This window comes from Thalia democratica, chromosome 3 (assembly GCF_965202585.1).
Source record: "Thalia democratica chromosome 3, ktThaDemo2.hap1.1, whole genome shotgun sequence".
Taxonomy (NCBI): Eukaryota; Metazoa; Chordata; class Thaliacea; order Salpida; family Salpidae; genus Thalia; species Thalia democratica.
The window spans coordinates 12,754,817-12,778,167 of NC_139167.1; positions in this window are offsets into that span (position 1 = coordinate 12,754,817).

Genomic DNA, 23,351 nt, shown 5'->3' on the forward strand with positions numbered 1-23,351 from the left:
TTTTTACCGTTAAGTTGAAATATGGAACAAACTCCCAAATGAATTATTTTGTTGCAGAAGTTTTTAAGAATTTCAATTAAAGTTAATTTTATTTTACCTTAATTTTATTTGTGTTAGTAAAGTTAATAAATAATTTTTATAAACCGTTGATTTAATTTTAAAATTTAGCTTAGTTTATAGTTCAATTTTATTAGCAGCACCTTTACTCTATTACTAATGAGTCATTTTTTAGTGTATTTAATTATATTTCATCTAGCCAATCCATACATGGTAACAAGCGTCGCAATTTAAATATATCAATCAGTATCGTAAATCTTCGACAGTAGGATTTTTTAATTATTTTTTAATCAAATGTAAATAAACTTTTTAAAAAAGTTATAATAATTAAGTTTTCAATCTTAAGATTGGTTTTCTCATTCTGAAGATATCAAAATAAACTTTAGTTAATTTTTTTTTTAGTTTTATCATTTAAACCTTTGATTTATTTTATAGCCACTAATTAATGTTATTTAGTTATTGCTTTAGAACAATTCAGTCTTTAATTTACAACTCTCATTGGTGGACAAAGCATGCACAAAACAAAAATTATTATAGTAAACTGTTATTAAGATATTTAATTATTTCTCTACAAATGTTGTTTCTAACTACTATTGATAAACAAAGAAATTAAAATATACAAGTCTAGTGTTTCTTGAAGAACTTATGTATTTAATTTATGAAAAATTTATACAGAAATCAAATAGTAGTTAATAAATAATAATGTTGAATAAAAGATAAAGTAACAAAATAAAACTATTTCTTTCTTTCTTTTCTTAAACTTTAAGCTAAAAACAATATAAGTAGATTTTAATTATTTGTTATTAAAAAAAATAAAGTAATATGTAAAAATATTATTATAAACTGTTTTAGTTTTACAATCAAGGTGTTAAAATTGTTTTATTACATTGTAAGTTAAAACTTATGTAATTTAGCATTATAGTAAGTTTATAACAACAAAATTAATAAAGATTAACTCAGAAATTTTGTCTTAAAAAAGATATGAGTAAAAAATCTATACTTAATTACTTTAGCTTTCTAGTTATTATAGCAATAAAACAGCTGTAATTAATGTTTTTTAAAATTTTACTATGTCTGGGCGGGTCTATTGTTAATGTCCTTGAAGCGTTAGGTTTTCATTTTTGTTGTTAGTCAATGCATTTAAATATTTGATGCTGTGAGTTCTACATCAAAGTGAAATAAGTATAAGTTTGTGGTTAATATTTGTTTTTTATGTCAACCTATATATTTTATATCTACATATGTTTTTATCTTTGTTTAATAAATAAACTTTTATGTTAATTTTAGTTTTTCTTTATTTTTCTTCGAGTTTTATAGGCCTAGGTTTTGATGGCTAGGTCCATCATTTATACAATAAACATGCAACCGTATAGTAAAATATATTAAAAGACTTAGTTGTTGATCAATATATTATAGTTCAAAATAAACTAGAACAATTTACTTACACTCAAAGTATTTTTTATCCTAGTTTCTAAATAAATAATTTTTTTTGTCCCTATTTTATTTTTTCGTTAGTTTTTTCTAACATTAACTTTTACTATTTATGTTTTTAGATTTTTCATTATTTTCTATTATATAAGTATTTTATAAGATTTTAGTTTTCAGTTTCTTTTATTTTACAGATATGGTACTAGCTAATTTTTTTTTTTTTTAAATACCAAAATGTCGTTGTGCAACAATGCTGCCTAAATAAATTGTCATCGTAAAAAATGTCGCCGTGCAAAAGTGTCCCCTCGTGCTAAAGTGACCTACGTGCAAAAGCGTTAACGTGCGAAAAATATGTTCCTTTCATGCAAAGTGACACTTTGTGCAAAAGTGACACCCACCCAAGACAATGATATAATCTTCTAGCTCCTTGACGGAAACTTTTAAGCTGATAATAACTCAGCAATTAGCATACGGAAACGACGTATAAATTTGTGCGAAAAAACTCGCATTTGTTTCGATTGGTCAGCCTTTAAGACCTAATTTTTTAGATTTTAGTGTTTGTTTATACTTAGTTTTGCACTTCTAAGAGATAATGTTTACATTAATTGTGTAATTTTTAATTTAATTATTAATTGTGTAACTCGCTAGCACTTTTACTGTCGTAAATATTGAACAAATTGAATACAGTAACCTCTCGGATCTTTACGCACTCGTGACGTTACGCACTCTCGTTTAGTTACGCGTTTTAGAATTCTAAAAATTCAAAATTTTAAAGATTTTAATTCTTTTTAATATTGCACAAAATAGGTTTATTGTATATTTTTAATTTTATATAATGTTTTAAATGCTAATTCACCTCTTTATATCTTTAGACTTTGTAAACTTATGTTCCTTTACTTATTGATAAAAATTTAGTTAATATATCTTTAATACAATGTAAGACAAGTTTATCCTTATGTGGGCAAAGGTCAAATTAAAAAAAATTTAGTAACATAAACAATATTTATTGAATATTTTTCTTGTATTTTATATATTTTTGTTCAAAAGAAGAAGTCTATTACAGCACTAAATGCAAAAAAAAATTAAAGACTATAGAAACAAACTTTAATATAGACACCACACCATTTCTTAATTGTAAACAAATACTTAATTATAAATTGAATTTGCTAAGTAGAATAGAATATAAATGTCAAGTATCAAATAAGTCACATATAAACAAAGATAAATCAAAAACATACTTGTTGTTTAATTTAGTAAATTTTTTCTACAAGTTATATTATATTACATAAATTTAAAACCTTTTTTGTAATATATGTATATTTTTATTTTTTGTTTTCAGTTTATAAATAAAGTAAACAAATTATTAAAAGTGGGAAAGTTCCCAGTCTGCTTATAACTAGAATCAATATAAAAAACAGCCATTATAGTAAATATATTTTGTACATCTTGTATCTTTACGATCTCTCACATATTTACGCACTTTTTCTGTAGACACAATGTGCGTAAATAAGCGAGAGGTCACTGTTCATCTAAATTGTATACAAATTGCATAGTAAAGCTTTCTATTATAAAATAGCAAACTATTGAAAATAAAATCCGTTTAAAAGCTCTAGTTTGGTTTTATTGATGTGAGGAAATAAAAAAAGTAAATGTAAGGGAGAATCTTGTACTATTGAAATGTTTGTGGTGAGTCAGAATACAGATTAAAGATATATGACAAGATGGACCTCAAAATAAACTAGCATGAAGAATTAACTTTTGTTTTAAATCAAATTGACTCTCTGAGTTGAATGTTTTAAGATTAAATCCCTGTTCTTGACAAATAAAAAAAAAATCTTTTTAAACAGTGATGCTGATATGTTTTCTTGAAGTTTTATCAATAAGATTCGAATCTATTAAATCAGAAAAAAAACTCAATAAGACATAAAGAGTGCAACAAGAAGACAAACAGTAAAAATCAATAATATAAACAGTTTTTCTAGAATAATGTAAACAAATTATTTTTTATTTTTATTTTAGAACTCTACTTTATAATCAAAAATTTTTTTAAAGATTTTATAAATGCTTAGGTTACTTAAAGCTTTTATTTTTTTAAGAGTAACATAAAGAAATTATAGTTTTTTTTTTTTGATTGTCTTATAGAACTTTATCTTTTAATTAAAACTTGTTTTAAAGATTTAAAAATGTTGAGACAGGTCATTTAATGGCACATCAAATATTTAGAAAATATTTTTATAAAAGTTGTTTAAAGTGCAGTTAGGTGAGTGTTTTAGTAATATTTTTGAAATTTATCCTTCAATTTAAATTAATAAACTTAAGCCACAATTAAACAATCTATAACCAAAGGGATAGCTTGTGTTAAGAATCATTTTAAAAATTATTAAAAAATCATAAAAAATATCAGTTTAATTCTTTAATTATTGTTTTATAAATAATAAATGGTTTTAAAATAAGTTTTATATAACTTTTTCAATCTAAGATTAAAGGAATAAGTTAATACTATTAGTTTTAACAAGTGTATAGTTGTATTATTAATTCTTAACAAGTTTAAAATAATACAAAAATTATATTATTTTATGTTTTGAAATCTTGTAATATACGTTTGAACTTGTTTATAAAATTTAAATTGTATCTGAAAATATTGATGTTTTATATTCAAAATTTATAATTATTTAAATAAGTTGTTTCATTTAACAAATTTGTTTTGTAAAAAAAAAGTTTGATTCTTTTTTACAGCTTTTATTTAACATTTTTTTAGTTAGAAAATGTTTCTTTTTTTTACAGCTTAAATCTATATGCTGCCAAAGCTAAAAATAAAATTTAAAAAGACCTGTACTCTTCATTTCTTTATAAATCATTGTTGACAAGTATATCTGAATTTTATCTAATGTTGTGAACTTTTTTAATTTGTATCTCTCTTGTTTTTCATTCAACTCCTAAAGTTTATAATTTTTATCTAAAAAAAGCAACAATTTTTGCAAATGTTTTTTGAATTTGGGAAACTGTTTTCAAAGTTATATATTTTAGACCTATCAGTTAATATTTTTATTTTAAATAAAAGCTTTTTTAGTTCATAAAAGTTGCGACACATAAATAATTATAGGGGGTCAAGAGCAGTACAAATTACATTGTTTTCGGTTATTCATTATACTTCAACATTCAGTTTATTAAAAAAAAAATAACAAAACTTTACACTTTCATATAAAATTAAAGGTAATTAAAACTAATTTATTCACGCTATGACATCATCACACGTTATTCTTGTTTTTTATTTTGCAGATTCATAACTTTTTTGAGCTAACTACGTCCTTGGCATACAGTAGCTTTGAACTTTTTCAAAACAACTATATAAGTCGAATTAGTACGTTAATATCTAATTTTTATTAAAGCAATATCTGTGCGATAAAGTAAAGTATCTGAAAAATATTATTTATTATTATTATTATTTAACTTATTTATTATTATTATTATTTTACTACAGAACAAAAAAGAAAACTTTAAACTAAAGAACTTTCCTTTAAACAAAAAACTTTTGATTTTTTATCGGCTAATAGTTTTTTTCAAATAGTGCAAAAATAGAAAACAATTTTAATGTTAAATTACCAATTTGTACAGTGTACATTTTATTGTTGTAACGAAATATGATTGCTTTGTTTCTACCTTCCTTTTGAATAATTTTTTTTTATAAAAACTAAGTATTAAAACTTGAATTTGTAAATGGATTTCTCGATTGTTTATTTTAGGTTTAAATATAACTCAGCTCAGGATGTATAACTAACTACATCTTTAAAAAAGTAATATAAATTAACCTTACAATTGTCTAAATGTTCGTTAAAAAATATCTCAAAACCATAAAAATCGTTTTATTGTAGCTTAGTAAAAATATGTTTACATTAGTATTAAGAAACCAAAGTTAGGTTTATTTAAGATTGAATGATCTAATTGTTATAGACAACTTATATTAAGTTTCGATTTTTATTAAGTTCTTCAAAGTTTTTTTTTTTTAAGTAGTATCTTTAATTTTAATTTACTTTTTAGTTTAAAATAAAATAACTGTAGTTGACTTTACTTGTTAACATCACAACAACTGGATTTCATTTTAAGTATAAATAGTTTTAAAACAATATAAGCATAGGTTCCAAGAATTTCAAAAGTTTTTAAGCTGATTTCGACTCAGTTAAAGTTATTCTCCAGTAAGATAAGTTTTATGACTACAACACAAAGTATTCATAATATTACTACTAATTTAAAATATATTAAATAGTAAGTTGCAAAACAAAATCTTTTATCTTTTATAATAGAGCAACTTATCTCTTAAAAATCGAGAAAATAGTAATAACAATAATGTTTTTATTTTTTTAGCCTTTTTTTTAACTATTGCTAAATCCATGTTAACACCTTATTTATATATAAAATTTAAACTATCAACAACAAGAAGTTTTTAAAAAAATTGCTTTGACGTAAATTATTAGCTTGACAAAAACATGTTTAATAATTTGATATGAATAAATTAGAGCAATTACTAAAATTGAGCAACAACTGTTGCTATTATTTTACATTTAGTTAGTTATTCAGTCTAAATAAAGCATAATATAATTATACAAGTAAAAGTTTGAGTTCTTATTTTTTAAACAGTATTTTATTTAAACTTAACTTGTCACTTCAGCAGGCGTCTACAATCTAGTTGCATAGAAGCAAATTTCAAATAATTCTAACTATTAATATACAAATCATGACTTGTTTTGGTAGTTTTAAATTATACGTCTCTGTAACCTTTTTTTATAAATTTAGTAATTTCATTCGTTTGTTTGAAAAAGTTCAATTGTCGATTTCGAACAAGATTTAAGTTATACAGTAATATAAGGGTATATAATTTGTTGTTCAAAGGGATTACTCTTTGAACGAACAAATTAATAGTTGTTATCGATTAATTTAGTTTAATTTGTAGTTTAATATTCAAAATTATTTAATAATACTTTAACCATCTTTACATTTGATTGACAGTTTTTAGCTGTAGCTGAGTGGAATTAAGTTTAAAAATATTAGGTTTTTTAAAACTATAAATTTGTATTTTTTATTATTCCTTGTTGCTTTGGTATTTATAAGTCACATCATTAGCAATTTTTATTTTCTAAGAAAAATCTTATCAAATAACCCTAAAAAACTAAAACTTTTTACATCTTTGGTCAAAAATAATTATTTAAGTTTAAATAGTATATGTAAAGGAAAGCATCACTTTTAGTCTAAATTGAAAATAAAAGAAAAAACTTTAAGAATAAATTTATAGACATAAAACACACGTATTCATTTATTATTATTTTAGTTTTATTAGAGAAAATAAACTAAAAGAAAACATTCGTTAAACGAATAAAAGTAATTTTGCTTAAATATAAGTTTTGGAAATCAATTAAAAGTACTAAAGTTATTAAATTTATTAAATTATTAACTACTTAAATGACTATAAAAATTGGACCTCTAAATAAATATAAAAATTTGATTTTTTGTAAAAATACAGCTTATTTTAGCAAAGTTTTACAGTAGCTGAGTTGTCATCAGCTTAAAATTGTAACGCAAAGAGATAGACAATATATTAACGTTTCTCAAATATTTGTATTTTAAAATTAATCTTGTTGTTGTACTTTTTACAAGTTACGTCATTAACATCAGTTCATTTTGAAAGTTTGAAGGTTGAAGATTTTTAATGTGAATATTTCTGTAAGAAAATTATTTAGTTTTTTAAGGAAATTTTTAAGCTGTGTAAATAAAATTAAAATTATTTTTACTAACGGTTTTGGTAAGTAACTTAATTTAGTTGTCATATATTAATAGGTAAACTCTATAGAGCTACATTTAGGAAAATGCGCTAAATATGTGTTAAAGAATTTTATAAAAAGTAAAGATCTTTTGTATATAAAAAAAAAAAGTTAACTTTAGCCATAAAATTTGTATATTTAATTACCTTTATTCCCCGGAATCAATGTGTATAAGGTTATTTTAAAAGTTTACAAGTTTGATTTAGTCTACTTAAGGACTAGAATAAACAATGTTTTACAAAATTTGAAAACTGTGTCTTTTTATTAAACTGTCATTAATAATCGTTTTTTTTTTTAAGTTTAAACATTATTTTTTTTTGTTTAGATAAAATTGAAGTATTTATAAGGCTTAAAATGTGGAAGTGTGGAACAAGCAATTTTTCAATATTGTTTTTAAGATAAAATATTAAGAGTAACTGTTCTATTAAAAAATAAAAGTTTTATTGTCACAGTTTAACTTTTGAACAAATATATAACTTGATAAAAACATAAGTTTATTAATATTCTATTCTAAATTGTTTTTTAGCACATTATTCATTTTAAAAACTATCGATTTTTGTAAAGATATTGTAAATTAGCTGAATCAGTATCAGCTTAAAAATTCGCAAGAAACTGCCCGAGTAAAAGTTATCATTCTAGACTTTTTATACACGAATGTAACCATTATTTTGCTGCATATAGAAATCACGTCATTAAAAAGTTTTTTTTTATCAATTATTTAATGTTAATAACTGAACTTTTTTATCTAAATAAAATCAATACTATAAATTTACAAAGAAGTAAAGAAGCATAAACAAACCAAACATCTTAAAATTTTTTTTTTTTAAGAACATAATGAATCAAACTATTCTAACTAAAACAAAAGTTAATACTTTTTCTTTTCTGTTATTTTTTTTATCATTCATTATAATTTTTTTTTATTTTTTTTTTGCTTCTACTGTTAACTCTTACCCTTACCCTTGGCCCGTTTTATTTTTACTTTTTAGATAATTTTTCATTAATTTAAATTTTTTTTTACTCTCGTGCAAAAGTTACGAAAATAAAAACTATATAAAAGTAGTTAACATTTTGCTGAAATATTTCTGGAGTCGTTATTTTTAATTGTTTTAAGCTGGAGTCATTTTTTTACTCGATCCAAATTTATTACATCCCTTAAGTGGATAAATAAATATCTAATAAATATCTAAAGGCTATAAGTTTAGTTTTTTTAGTTTATTTTGAAGATGCAAAGAAAACTGACTTTCAATAAATTTAGTTTAAGATAAACTATTTTAAGCATATATCAATACTAAAAAAATTGACAACTTATGACGTGACATTTAAAAGTAACAACACGAAGGCTTAACTTTAGATGTTTAATAATGTGATACTATACCCTAACGTGTTGTCAGTCTTAGCAAATTTTAAAGCTGATCCCATTTCAGCTATTATAACCCATAACAATACTACATGTTGATTACATACAGTAACATTTACAACGGCATAAAAATATTTACTTTAAAAATTTTTTTAGTCAAATAAATAATCGATTATTTCATTTACTTATATAAGCAATATACAGAAGATTTGCGATAAAAAATATCTAAAAATGTTTTTTTTATACTCCTGCTAATATTAGTGTAAAAACTGAATTTTTCAGTTTAAGAACTATTGTATAATTAATATACTTTTTACTCTTTAGTGCTGCTAAGGATAAACTATACAAATGTTAAATGATAAAATCCTTAATTATTATTTTTTAATTTTTATGTTGGTTAGTTCATTTAAGCTTCTAGTTAATGAAATTATTCAATTATTAATGCAATCAGATAAATACTTATACTTTCATTTTGTTTTATAGACCTTTTATTATAAAACGTAACAATTAACTTTGTTAAACTGAAATTTTTAATAATTTTATACAAACAACTTTTTAACAATAAGAAATATAATTATAAATATTTACTTTGCTTAAACAGGCATCAATTCACAAAAAATATATATTCAAATAAGTAAATGTTATCAGAAGAGTGCTTTTAGTTGGCAAATAATATTTTAAGCTCACTTAAAAATATTATATTAAAATAATGGGTTATTATGATAATATTTTGCATCTAGTGTTTATTGTAACTATTAAGTAATTTGTATTGTTTTTGATGTTATGTGCTTTTGTTGATATTTTTAATTTAATTTAATATACATCAAACCCAAACAAATAAGCTAAAAATCATAAGATTTCAGTTTTACTAAAGTAACTGATATATTAGTTGATTTTTGTAAGTTCGTAAATAGTTTGTTACAGTTTCAGACCATTAATTATTTAAAGAAAACAAACTTGTAATTTATTTTTGTTAAAAAAATTGAGAATATAAATACAATATGAGATTAAAACTACGTAATTATTATTGAGTAGGTTAATTAAATTAAACTTAACCGATATGATTAATCTATTAATCAAATAAGTAAAAGCGTTATTACTCATTAATTTGCACTATAGTGAGGAGTTAAATCTTAAATAATTCAATTTTTACGATTATAAGTACATAAGAAGATACTTTTTAAACTTTTTGTTAATAAAAGAATTAACTATTGTTGTCATTTAAGAAACCAACAATTGCATGTTTCAATACGATATGTTGATTATGAAATAAATGTGCATAAGTTGTATTTTATAGCTGATATAAAATTATCTAACAATTTCATTAAAAAATTAAGTTATAAAACTCATTTAAAAATCGTTTCTTATAGATTAAAAACAAGTGCGTTAAACAAAATAAATGATCGACACTTTATTTAAATTGGTTAAAATCTGACTTGGCAGCATTTTATAAATATTAAGTATATATTTAAAAAAAAATTGGTCGCGGACTGCATTATTTAGAAATAAATAATTAATATATAATAAACAGTAGTACTCTACTAGTTTATTATAAGTTCACTGAAGACGGACTTTTGTCTGAAAGCAATTTGAACTATTTAGTATGCAATAAATTTGTAGGTTTTTAAAACCATCGTCTGTTAGCTTTATTCTGAAGCTGCTAAAACATAATTTTATAGTTTCATTAAATTTATTGCACCAAAAATTTTATAGATTAGTCTTTTTTTATAAACTAAAAATCAGAGCGTTAAAACTATCAACTGATAAAAGTTTTATTTCAATTGTTTATAACATAGTTGGCAGCCTTTTATAAATCTCAAGTAAAATTTGTTATGAAGAATTGTTCGCAGACCGATCTATTTATACAATATTAATTATTAAACTTTTGTATTAGAACTATTTATATGAAGTAAAAAGCAAAACTAAAGTAGTTCTATAGCAGCTGAGTTTATATCAGCTTTAAGATTTGATCATTAAAATAATTTTCTAAGCTTTCTATATTTGCAAAAAAAAAATTTTTTTTAACTTTTACTCTCAAAATCATTCAAAAATCTCAACCACACTTTCAAATAAAAAATTATCCAAATAAAATAGTTGATTTTTAAGTAATTGCATTAAAGACACTTATATGAAGTACATATTAAGTAAGATCAACTAAGTAATGTAGCAGCTGAGTTAATATCAGTTTAAATATTTAATGATTAAGTCAATGAACTTCCTAAATTAACTAAAACTTTGTTTATTTACAATAAAGCCTTGTTGTTTTGATTTTTTGAATTGTTTAGTTTACTTTTTAAAATAGTTTTTTGAAGTTTTTAAAATAATCTAGAATAATTTGATAAGTTTGGATAGAGTTAACAAGAGTATTCTTTCTTAAGTATAAAAATTAAAAAAATACTTATGTAAATAATTTTAGTAAGTGTTTTTGTTCTTATTAAGTATATATATTTAAAGTTAGTAAAGAAAACACAGGCATTGTACTTTTTTATTTTTTAGCTTATATTTCACATAACAACCTCAAACTTAGGTAGGTCATTAATTCTATGCAAAAATATTTAATATTACAAAACACTTTTTTCCTACAAATTTTCTTGCTGTTTTATTCTTTAAATTTCTAAGGAATGATTTACTAATATTTTCTTTTAGTTTTACAACATATACTTTGAGAAAAAGTCATGTGTAAGACTTTTGAATATTTTCAAAACTTTAACAAAAGTAAAAAAACTATTGCAAAAAATAAGTGTTCAAGAATAAAGATTATTTTTGTAATGTTTTACAGCAGCTGAGTCGACATTAGCTTTGAAATTTCAACAGTTATTTAAATTTAGATTGAGAAAATTATTTTTTTGTTTTTATTTCTATTTTTTTTTTCTTCTTGAACCTTGATAATTGAAGAAACTAACAACAAATTTTTCTTGATTTATTATATTGAGTATTACTTTTATGGTTTATAATAAACATTTAAGTGTAAGTTAGTTTAAGTTATCAAAGAATCATCTGATTTAAAAATGAATGATAAAGTTGTGACATCATTTGTCAAATGAATCAAAAACAAAAAAACCTAATGTAAGACACTTTTTGTATTTTTAATAATTTGTAAGTTTATCAGCAGCTAAACTGGCATAATAGCTGCTGGTAATCAGCAGCTGAATAGGCGTTAAAATTACAATTTAAAAATAACTAATTTTACTATTTTTTCTCAAAAAATATGATTATGATATATAGTTTGTTTATGATTTAAAAAATTACGTAATTTAAAACTAATTGATTTTAACTCGAAGAGCTTATTAGCTTTTTGATAGCAGTTTAATTATTTTAAATTGTTTTTCTGTATAATTTGTTTTAGTCGTTAATAATAAACAGTATTGATTTTCTTATTACATACTCTTTTAAGTAGTTTTTATTATTTGAGAGTAGAACAAAAGTAATTAGCTATTTAAAAAATGGTACATCAACAAACTTTTTTTTGTTATTACTTTTTCAAACATCGCTGTTACCTTTTACCCTAACAATTGGTTTGTCTGTTTGTCATTTTATTGTTACTTTTAGTTTTTTATTAGTTTGTTGTTTTTTAATTCACGTTCCTTTTTATTATTTTTTTTTAGTATTACTGTTAACCTTTACTCTTAGTCAGTTTGTTTTATTTTTATTTTAATTTTTAATTAGTTTTATTTCTTGCTACTTTTGTGAAAATTTGTCACTCGAGCAAAAGTGACCGAAATGAAGACTATTTAAAGTAGTTAATATTTTGGCTAAATTAAATCATGGATTATTGTTTCTACTTGTTAAAAGCTGTTTTGTTTTTTGTTTTTGTGTTTGTTTTTGCTTAATCAAATTTTTTAGGTCTCTCAACTGGATAGATAAATATAAAGTTTAAATAGTTGTGTATAGTTTTATTTAATTTCATAAATATTTGAAAAAAATAATTACTTTCAATAACTTTAAGTTTAAACCAAACTTGTCTAAGCATATATCAACTCTGTAAAAAAAATCAATTACTTATGACGAGAATTTTTAAAATCACAATTAGAAGGCTTATATCTTTCATATATTGATCAATGTGTGATACTGTATTATAGCATCTGGGCGTTTGGCAAAATTTTTAAGCTGATACCAGTTCAGCTACTGAAATCCATTACAAAACTACATGTTGATTGAATACATTAACATTCATACCGTTGCTTAAAAGGCTTGTTTTTTTTTCAAAATGGTCAGATAAATTAAGTAAGTGGTCACTAAAAGTGATATATGTTAAACTTTACAGTATTATTTAATATAAAGCATTAAGATTTAGTATGCTTTAGCTAAAAACAAAAAAAAATATATTTTCAAATTTGGAAAAAAATTAGAAAAAGAAATTAAATAGATTTTAAAAATTGTTTTGTGTAAATCACTTTTTGTGATTTACGTCAAACTATAGTTTAACTTTTAAATAGTTTACACTTAGTCTAAAAAATTTTTTCTACGATAAAATAATTTTAATAACTAGTTTAATAATCTAGTTTAAAATAGTTACAAATTCATTAAGTGAAGCAAGAAATTATAAAAACCGACTTTTACAATAACGAAATTTTATACTATATCACTTTCATTTAATCTGGAAAAAGAAAGAAACGAAAATAAAATTTATGTTACATGATTTATATATATATATATATATTTGTTTATACGACCGTTTCATTTATGAGATATATAACCTCATATACTCAGCAGTAAGCTAAAGTTTATTTACAATGTTGAACATAAATTTAGATTTTCAAAGTTTTATAACTATTTAAAACTTAGGAATAATTAAGTTTTTGTACAGTAAGTTGAGTTTTAAAAAAATCTGACTCAATTTAATGAACAGCAAACTCTATCATCTCTACGTTATAATAATTATACAATTTTCAAAATCAAAATTTCTGTATAACATTATATATAGACTTTAGCTTACTGTTGAGTATATGAGGTCATATATATCATATACGAAACAGTCGTAAAAACTTATTGTTTTTATATAATCAAATAAATATTTAGCTTCAAATTAATTTTTTAAGCACTATCGACAAGGACTTATTATGATATCTTTAAAAAAATAATATGTATACATGATAAGAAAAATTCTAATTTTTTTTATCATTAATGTTTAATTTTTATTAAAGTAAAATATTGAAAGTTAGTTTACTAACAACTACTAGTTCAATAAAAAAATAAATATTTTAACAATTAATTTACCTTCTTAACGTTTCATCATGCAGGTCAAAGTCAAAATTCAACATTTTTTGCTTGTGAGTTTTCAATCTAAGATAGTCCGATTTATTTTAAGCGGATTTGAAATTAACTTGTCTAGTTTGTCGTGACATTTGTTTGAAATTTTGTTGATTTAATTTAAAACTAATTTTTAATGTTATGGGTTTTAATAATTTCCTCACCAAAAAAGTACTAAATAATTTTATTTTTTACAAAAGTTATCAGTTTAAATTAACAACTTGTTAATTTTTTGTAACATGGTTTTATTAAAAATAAACGCAAAAAATAAAGACATTAGGTATACAATATAAAATAAAATATAATGTAGATTTTTAAAAGGAATTTATATTTTTTAAAAATTTATTTTGTTGTATCTTTGTTATTTTGTTGTACAGTAACCTCTCGGATCTTTACGCACTCGTGACGTTACGCACTCTCGTTTAGTTACGCATTTCAAAATTCTATAAAATTCAGAAAATATTTTTTTTTTCTTTTAATATTGCACAAATTAGGTTTAATGTATATTTTTAATTTAAATATGTTTTTGAATGCTAACACGCCTCTCTATATCTTTAGACTTTGTAAATTTATGTTCCTTGACTAATTGATAAACATTTGGTTATACCTCAGTATATCAGAAATTTTGTAAACAATAAAAGATTAAATCAAAATGCTGAAATAAACATGACTGTTTTTAATAATGAAAGTATAATGAAATAATGAGTTTAAAACACAAGAAGTAATACAGCAGTCTTGCATTATATATTAATAAACACCATTTTATAATTGTAAAGAAATTCTTAATTATAAATTGAATTTGCTAAGTAGAATAGAATATAAAAGTCACATATAAATAAAGATAATTTCTACTTATTATTAAAATAGTAAAATTATTTCTACTCGTATGATTATTTTTATAGAAATTCAAATTCTATTTTTTAATATATGTATAGTTATATTTGTTGTTTTCATATTTATAAATAAAGTAAACAAATTGTTAAAAGTGGGAAAGTGCCCAGTCTGCTTTTAACTAGAAGCAATATTATAAAACAGCCATTTTAGTGAGTATATTTGGTACCTCTCGTTTCCTTACGATCTCTCATATCTTTACGCACTTTTTCTGTGGACATAATGTGTGTAAATAAGCGAGAGGTTACTGTATCTTATTATTAACTATTTTGTTATTGTAATGTAATGTAACTATTATTTTTAATCAATAAGTTTTGTAAGAAGAGTTAGAAAAGAATGTTCTGTGACACAAATCTATAAATATTTGGCTCGCTTCAATTTTTAGCTAAAATAAAATTTAAGCAAAATTCTGATAGTCTCTATTTTGGTATTAGATGCTCGATTCAATTTTAATTTTCATAATAATTTTTTGTTTGAATAAGTAGATTATGATTTACAAAATTTATTATTTAATAAATACAAATTTATAAACCACTCTATAAATTAAAAAAGTGCAGTTATAAATCGGTTATTGAAATCATAGTTCATACTTTATAACACATACGCTATATAGTAACTAACACGAAGTAAATATGAATTTTTAGTTTTTGGACAAAAAATAATATCTAGTATTGTTTTAAAGCCATGTTTATAAATTAAGTTAAAATTTATTAGCAACTTTTTTTCCTTCTTTGAGAGTATCATAACAGATGAGTCGAAATCAGGTTCTAAAAGAATAACTAAAGCTTAACTTCAGATATTTTTACAGATTAAAATAAAGAATAACATCTCACTGTTCTGACTTTATTTAGTTACTCAGAATACCACGGCTATTTAAGGATATAAAACATTTGATTCTTCATTTGATTTTAAAAATCTTAACATGATTTTGACATAAAAAATATACATAGTTATAGTATTTTTTTAATACTACTATTTTAATTTAGATTTAAATAAATTTCTTTTATTAAAACTTACAATACTGTTATTTTTTAAAGATTATTTTTGATTTTTTTTTAATCCTACTCAATACGATAAAACTACTAATAAATGTATTAACTATTTGAAAAGTACTTCAAAATTGTAAAATAAACTTACCTTAATAATTTATTAAAACTTTTTAGTTGTATACCAGTAGAAAATATAATAAAAAATTATTTTCTATTAAAACCTTCCCTTTTTTTTTGTTTTCACTATAAAATAACCTTTTTTTAAAAATAAGTACTAAAAAAAGTTATTTGACTTAAAATAACTGAAATTTTTTTTTTATCTTTTATTAATCAAAACGTTAACTACAAAAACTGTAAAAAATTAATATAAAACTAGTTTTGTAAAATAAAGAAATTAAAAATTGCTAGCCAAGTCAAGCTAAACTGTTTTACAAGCGATGCAGATTTCAACCAGTGAAAAAATTAAAATCAAAAATTAAATTTTGCAATTTAATTTATGTATTTGATATGTTGTTTTAAACAATTTTTTAAAAAATATTTAAAAAATTACTAGTTAGTTTAATCTGGCCTTACGAAAAATATTTACTAAGCTTAATGTTTATTAAATATTATTAATTATAGACATACGATCCACATAGAATAACATTTTGAACATTATATTGAAATGGTAAAATATGCTTATACTCTTATGACACATTCTTTGTGGGTTAACTGTCATAAACAAAATTTGTTGCTTTGGATGTTGATAAATTGAACTTTAAAAGCAAAATTTGTTATATAATAGTTGTATAAATTGTAGCAAAGATAAGTTTTGGTAGTTTAAAAAAAATTAAGCCGTCTAATTTAGTCACATATATGAATTTCGAGCAAAATTCATAGTATTCTAAAAGATGGTATTATGTCAACTTAAATATACCCTGCTTTAGGTACGCATTTTAAAATTCTCTCAAGTTCTGAGAATATACAATTTATTCCTTAATTGGTAATTTGCTTAATACTTGTTTTTTTTGTCTAAGTAATGCTTTCTTTCGTTGAATTAAAACCTTCACAACACAGAAATTTTTAAAAATAATAACATATTAATAAACGAAAAAGAAACATACTGTTCAAATATTTATTTACCCTTCAAAATTCATAAAAATATTTTAGCTAATTTTACATCAGTTGTAAAATAGTCTCTTTTTGACAGGTATAATTCATGGAATTTCCATTTAAAATATTAATTTATGTTTAAACTATGCCATTGCGGCAAAATATTAATGACGTCAATTTTTAAGATTTAATAGCAAACTTTTTTGTTTTAATTACCTGCCTAATTAACTCTTTTTCTTTTATTTAACTTGAAATATCTCTAATTTATATTTAAAAATACTTTTGATAAATAACATGAAAAAAGCTGAACAAACGTAATCAATTTTCACAAATATTAACTATATATTAATTATATAAAAAAGTAATATACAACAAAATTAAGATTTTATTTACATGTTGGTTAAAAAGTATAACTAAATTTCAATCAATAAAACTTTTCTGAAGAATTTTGAGACACAATAAAAAAAACTGTTTAGATTAAAACTAATTCGACATATTATGGTCTGTTTATTCATTTTAACATTTTATTTTACTTTTTTTAAATTCTGTAAAATTTATCAAACAACACTTTTTTATCAACTCTACAGTTTAAAAATTATACGAAAATATTTTTATTTTAGAACTAATAATTTATATGGTTAAAATTGAAAGCCTCAGTTATCATTTTTTAATAACACTTCAGAAAAAAACTGTTTTAGCTAACACAATAAATTAATTATGCTAAGTTAACAACAAAAAGGATGCAGTATAACATAAGCTTAAATAATAATATCAATTAAGCAAATTAATATCAGCTTAAAATAAATGTATACAATTGTTATAAACTTACTTTGACTTGTAAACTAATTATATATTTTAAAATATTTTGTATTTTTTTTCTATTGTTGTTTAATTAACTAGTCCTACAAACACTATGTACACTAGGCCACTATAAAATATTTGTTTACTAGCTAGACTTTAAAACTTTAATATTATATTATAGTAAATATTTAAAAAGTATTAATTCTTAAATACCGTTTTAAAACTGTCTATTTTATAAAATCTGCTTGCTTTTTCGAAAAAAAAAGGCAAGCGTGACACGAATATTTTCTTTTAGTTTAAAATTTCTGTTCTGTGTTTAAAATTTATTAGAATTAATCGAGAAATCAATTAGAAGGTTACTGACTATTTGAGAAATAGAAACAATTTTTTTTTTAAATTTATATATTTATAAGTAAAGTTTATAAAGGTATGTATTATATCAGCTAAAATATATATAACTTTTTATTACAAATATACGCTGTTTAGTGTCTCAATTATTTATACTCTAGAAGTAAGACTCGTTTTTTTTGATTATAATACCAGTCTACAATAATCGAATATTTTCAAAATTACACCTTTCTTAGTTTTTTGGTAAATTTTCACTTTTCTTTATATAAAACTTTTATATATTCAGTCAATACATATTTTTAATATGATACATCGATACAGTTATATTTTCTTAACAGACTTTTTGTCCTAATTTAAATATTTAAAACAAAATTAAACTACTTTTTTCTTTTTTATCTAATATTCCCTTTGTTTGAAAAATAAACCTTTATTTCATACTTCATAATTAATTAGAACAGTATATATAAATGTGTATTAGTCATAACACTTAACAATATTGATTAACTTAATTAAATTTGCATTTTGTATTTTTTTTTGTTAGATTAAAAATAAACAATAAACTTAACAAAAAAATAATTTTACATTAAAACTAAAAAGACTAAAAGTTTAAATTAAAAATTAGCTAGGATTTTTCAGAACTATTCTATTTTGTTGCAAGCTAATTCAATTTAGCTTTATAAATATCTTTTTAACCATTTAAGCAAATTGCTGAGATTACATTTTAAAATATATATAAAATTTGAATACTCAATTGTGGCTTTTATTAAATGACGCTATATTGATCTAAATAAAATTTAAATACTATTAAGTTTGTTATTCAAATAAAATAGTTATAAGTTTTGAACATTATACGTAGTTCTTATCATAAAATAATTAGTATATAACTTCCCAATTTTAAAATAACCACAGATATTGAAAGCTAGTATAAAACTCTATTTAAATATATGGAATTATATAAGTATTATATTTTTTATTTCTATTGATTTTAGTTTTAGTAGTTACTTTTCATTTGTTGTTAGTCCATAAAAGAACCAAACATTTTTTAGCAAACTTTTGCATCTACTAAAGTTCAACAAGAAAAGTATTACATTAGATGTTTCGATACCACCTCATAAACTAAAAGCTTAAAACGCTACATATTAAAAATAAATCCTCACAAGATATCAAACTTAAAATTAAACTTTATTTTAACGAATTTTAAACCCCACGTCACTAGCAATTACTTACTTTCTTAGTAAAATTTTCTTTAAAATTTTTTAAATTTATATTCTAAGCAAACTTTCATGTGAGTTAACATTGAAAATATTTTAGATTTATACTTGTTTGTCATTGTAACTGTAAAAAAATTTTTAACTGTTAGGCAAGTTCGGTTATTGCTTGTTACTTATTTTTTTCTGTTTTGACTTAAAAATTTTGGAAGGATTTCCTTAAACTATTTTGAGTAAACAAATAAAACTAGGTTTAAAATAAATGCTTTGCAATTATGTTATTTTATGTATATTTTTTTTAACAAATTAAAAAAAAAACAAGACAAAATCTACCCTACTTAATACATAAACAAAATTTAATGCTTGACATTATCCTATCTAAAGTAAAGTTTAAAAATAATATTTTTTACAGGTTAAAACAAGTTATTGGATAATATCTAATAACAACATAATAGATCATAAAGTTGTCATATCTATTTGTAAAATAATCAGTATGGACACAGTTATTTTGTTATCAGCTCAAAAATGCTTAGGATAATTACAGTTTTTTTTCATTCATTAGATACAGTAGCAAAAAATAAATTCCTGAAAAAAAAATATTTGCATTTTTTAAATACTTTGAACAGCTAAAAATGATAAAATTATTTTAATTATTAGTTTAGTATATGTCAATGTAATATTAATAAATAGGAATAGTATATGTATATATATTAAGTTGTATTAATTTGTACTTTGAACTGACTTCTAGCGACCACGTAACGTAAACTTTGTTAAAATAACCACGATAACTTTTATTTAAACCATTATCAAGTTATTTTGATTGTACTTTTGCTTACTAACTAAAAACTTATTACAAATATGAAATTAAGTTTTGCTTTAAAATACATGTATTAAAAATTTAAAAAGCTAACCTATTTATCACAAAAATTAAAAAAGTGTGATTACTTAACGATTAAAGAAATAAATTTAAATTGATTTTGTTATTTACATCTTAACTAAGTGGAATTGTTTTTTTAAAATTTACTTTAAATATTTTAGACTAAAATTAACAAAAATTAAATACATTGTTGAATTTTATAAACTTTTAAATTTTGTTATAAAAATTTTTAATTGTTTCAAACTTAACTAAAACTTATTAAAAAGTTAACTTAAAGTTAAGAACAACTAAACTAAATAGACTAAAAGTATTGTATTGTTTTGTATAACTTTTGTAAATAAATAGTTCAAGCCATTTCTATTGTTCAATTTACGTTGAACATATCTTAATTTAGTAAATGATTTTATTAGTAATTATACAATATTTAACATCAATGTCTTTATTATTATAAACTATAACACGTATTTTCACAGACAAGTATCTTCGTTTTAGTTTAAAAACATTTTCAATTTCAATTGACTTACTCGAATAAAATAAATTTTCATAAAAAAATTTTTATATCACTTATAACAAACTAACTTTTATTTTTACAGCGTAAACTCTACTAGTTAATATAACTTAAATTTCTGAACAAATAAACATACAGTTTTTAAACTGGAGAAAAACTGGTATAAATTATAGGTCTTATTTTTAAATACATTTTATATTGTTAATTTGTTAAAGTTGATATTTTTAAACTAAAAGTTAAAACACGATCTACTTTTTTATGACCCTTAAGTGAATAAATAGTTTTTTTAGTAGTATAGTTGACTATAACTTAATTATCTATAACTTATATATGCAAGGAAAGCTTACTTTCATTAAGTTTTAGTTTAAATCAAACTTTTTGAAGAATATATCAATACTGTAAAAACATTAATAACATATAACGTGAGTTTTATAAACCACAACAAGAAGGCTTAAATCTAAGTATTAATAGTATGATATTGTGTCGTAATCTTCTTTTTTTTGCTAAAAATTTGAAGCTAATACCAGCTCAGCTATTATGATCCATAACAAAACTACATGTTGATTACGTACAATTAAAACTCATACAATGGGATACAAAATGTTTGGAAATCTTTTTTAAAGTCGAAAACTTATGACGTGACGTTTAAAAATCATAACAGAAAGCTTTATTTTAAATATCTTATTATTATCTTATCTATAGATATTATATTATCATCTTCTTTGCCTAAGGGGAAATTTTTTAAGATTATACAAACACAGCTATTATGATCTATTACAGAACTTCATGTTAATAAAAAACTATAACATTTATACAATGGCTTGAAATTTTTTCCAAAAGACTTTTAAATGTCGAATCAATACGCGATTGTTTAACTTTTATATAAGCAATATACAGCACATGTGCGATAATACTAAAACAACTTAAACCTGACTTTATAGTATTGCTAAAGTGTTTTTTTTAGTATCTTTTAATTACATTAATAACAAATTAAAATTGTACTTTTTTTTTTAGTTTTTCATGCAGCAAATAATAAATAAATATAATAAATACAAGTTCTTTATTTTATGTTTTAAAACTATAGACTACTCAATTAGTTTTTTAAATAAAGTTTTAATTTGCTATGTATGTTTTAAATTTCCCCGATGTGGTGAAGAATGCTCCATTTTAAGTCATACATAACATACATAGCATACATACAAAGCATACAAAGCATCTGCAAAACCTGTATTTTAGAAAAAATATAGATAGCCAATGCTAAGAAAAAAGTCAACATAAATAAGTGGTACAAACTATTTAAAAACTGTCCACATTTCCAAATACTCTGCTTTAAAACTTAAACTAGCACCCGTTGATTAGTAAGTTAAATTATTTGTAATTGTAAAGAGTTTTTATCGCCCATGTAAAAATTGTTTCCTTTTTATTTATTTACACCAAAACATGATACCAAATTAAAACTTTTGATTACATAATATTTATTTAATAAGGCAATTTAACAAAAAGTTTTCTAAATTTGTAGCTAAAGTAAATTAATTCAAATTGTGCGCGAATTTAAACAACAATGTAGTTACGTCATAAAACTAAGTTAGAAATTTCGATCTTTAAATTTCAACAGTCAGTTTATAACATTATCAATTGCAAATGTTGTGTTTAGTATTCTATTTGTGTTTTTTTTTTCTGACAACTAACGTCAATGTGAGTCATGTTTTACTATTTTAACGTATATAGCATTATAGTTTTTTTCTAGTCTATCTTACCAACAAAATTCATAAAAGCGTAACATAAACTACAAAAAAAAATCTACTCAAGTTTAGTATATTTAAGATTTATTTTTTTTTCGTTTTTAAACCATTAGTTTTTATTTTTGTTTTACTTCAATTTATTTTGTTCAAAAACATTTTTTCAGACTTATTTACAACAACTGAGGATCTCCTATATGCAAGTATATGAGTGAAACATTGTTTTGTTAGTAATAAACTGTTAAAATAAATATTGGATATAAATCTCCTTAAAGACATTTAAGTCTAGAACTTTAAATTGTTTAATTTAAACAAGTTACATTATTAACATTATCAAAACTATAAAAAAAAAAAACAATATCTGATGACGTTACTTACAAAACTACAACAGGGAGAATTACCTCCAAATAATAAGTAATATGAGAAAATTATACAAAAATTCAATTGCTGTAAAAAACACTTTAAGTTGATACTAACTCAGCTATCATAATCTGTTACTAAACTATATATTTATTACATGCATTGGCTTGCAAGTCTTAAGTAGTTAAAACGACACTATTAAAACGAGCGTTATACTTTGAAAATAATTTTTTATGATTTACTTTTATAACCACAACAAGAAGGCTTAGTTCTAAATATATAATAATGGGTGATAATATAATATGGTCTTCTTTGACTTTTAGTAAAATATTTAAGCTGATACAAACTAAGCTAATATAATCCATTACAAACTAATTTTAATTACTACTTCTGAAATAACGTTTTAATGTCAAACAATTTTTATATAAGCAATATACAGTATATGTGGTAAAAAAGTATAATATCTAAAATTTGTTTTTATAATCTCGCTAAAGTACAAGTTTATTTAGTATGTTTTAATCAAAAAAAAAAGATAAACAAAATTAAAAACATAAATGTAGTTTTGTTTATTTTAGTTTATATACGCAACAAAAGATTAATTTTAATAAGCTTTAGTAAAAATCGAAAAAATAT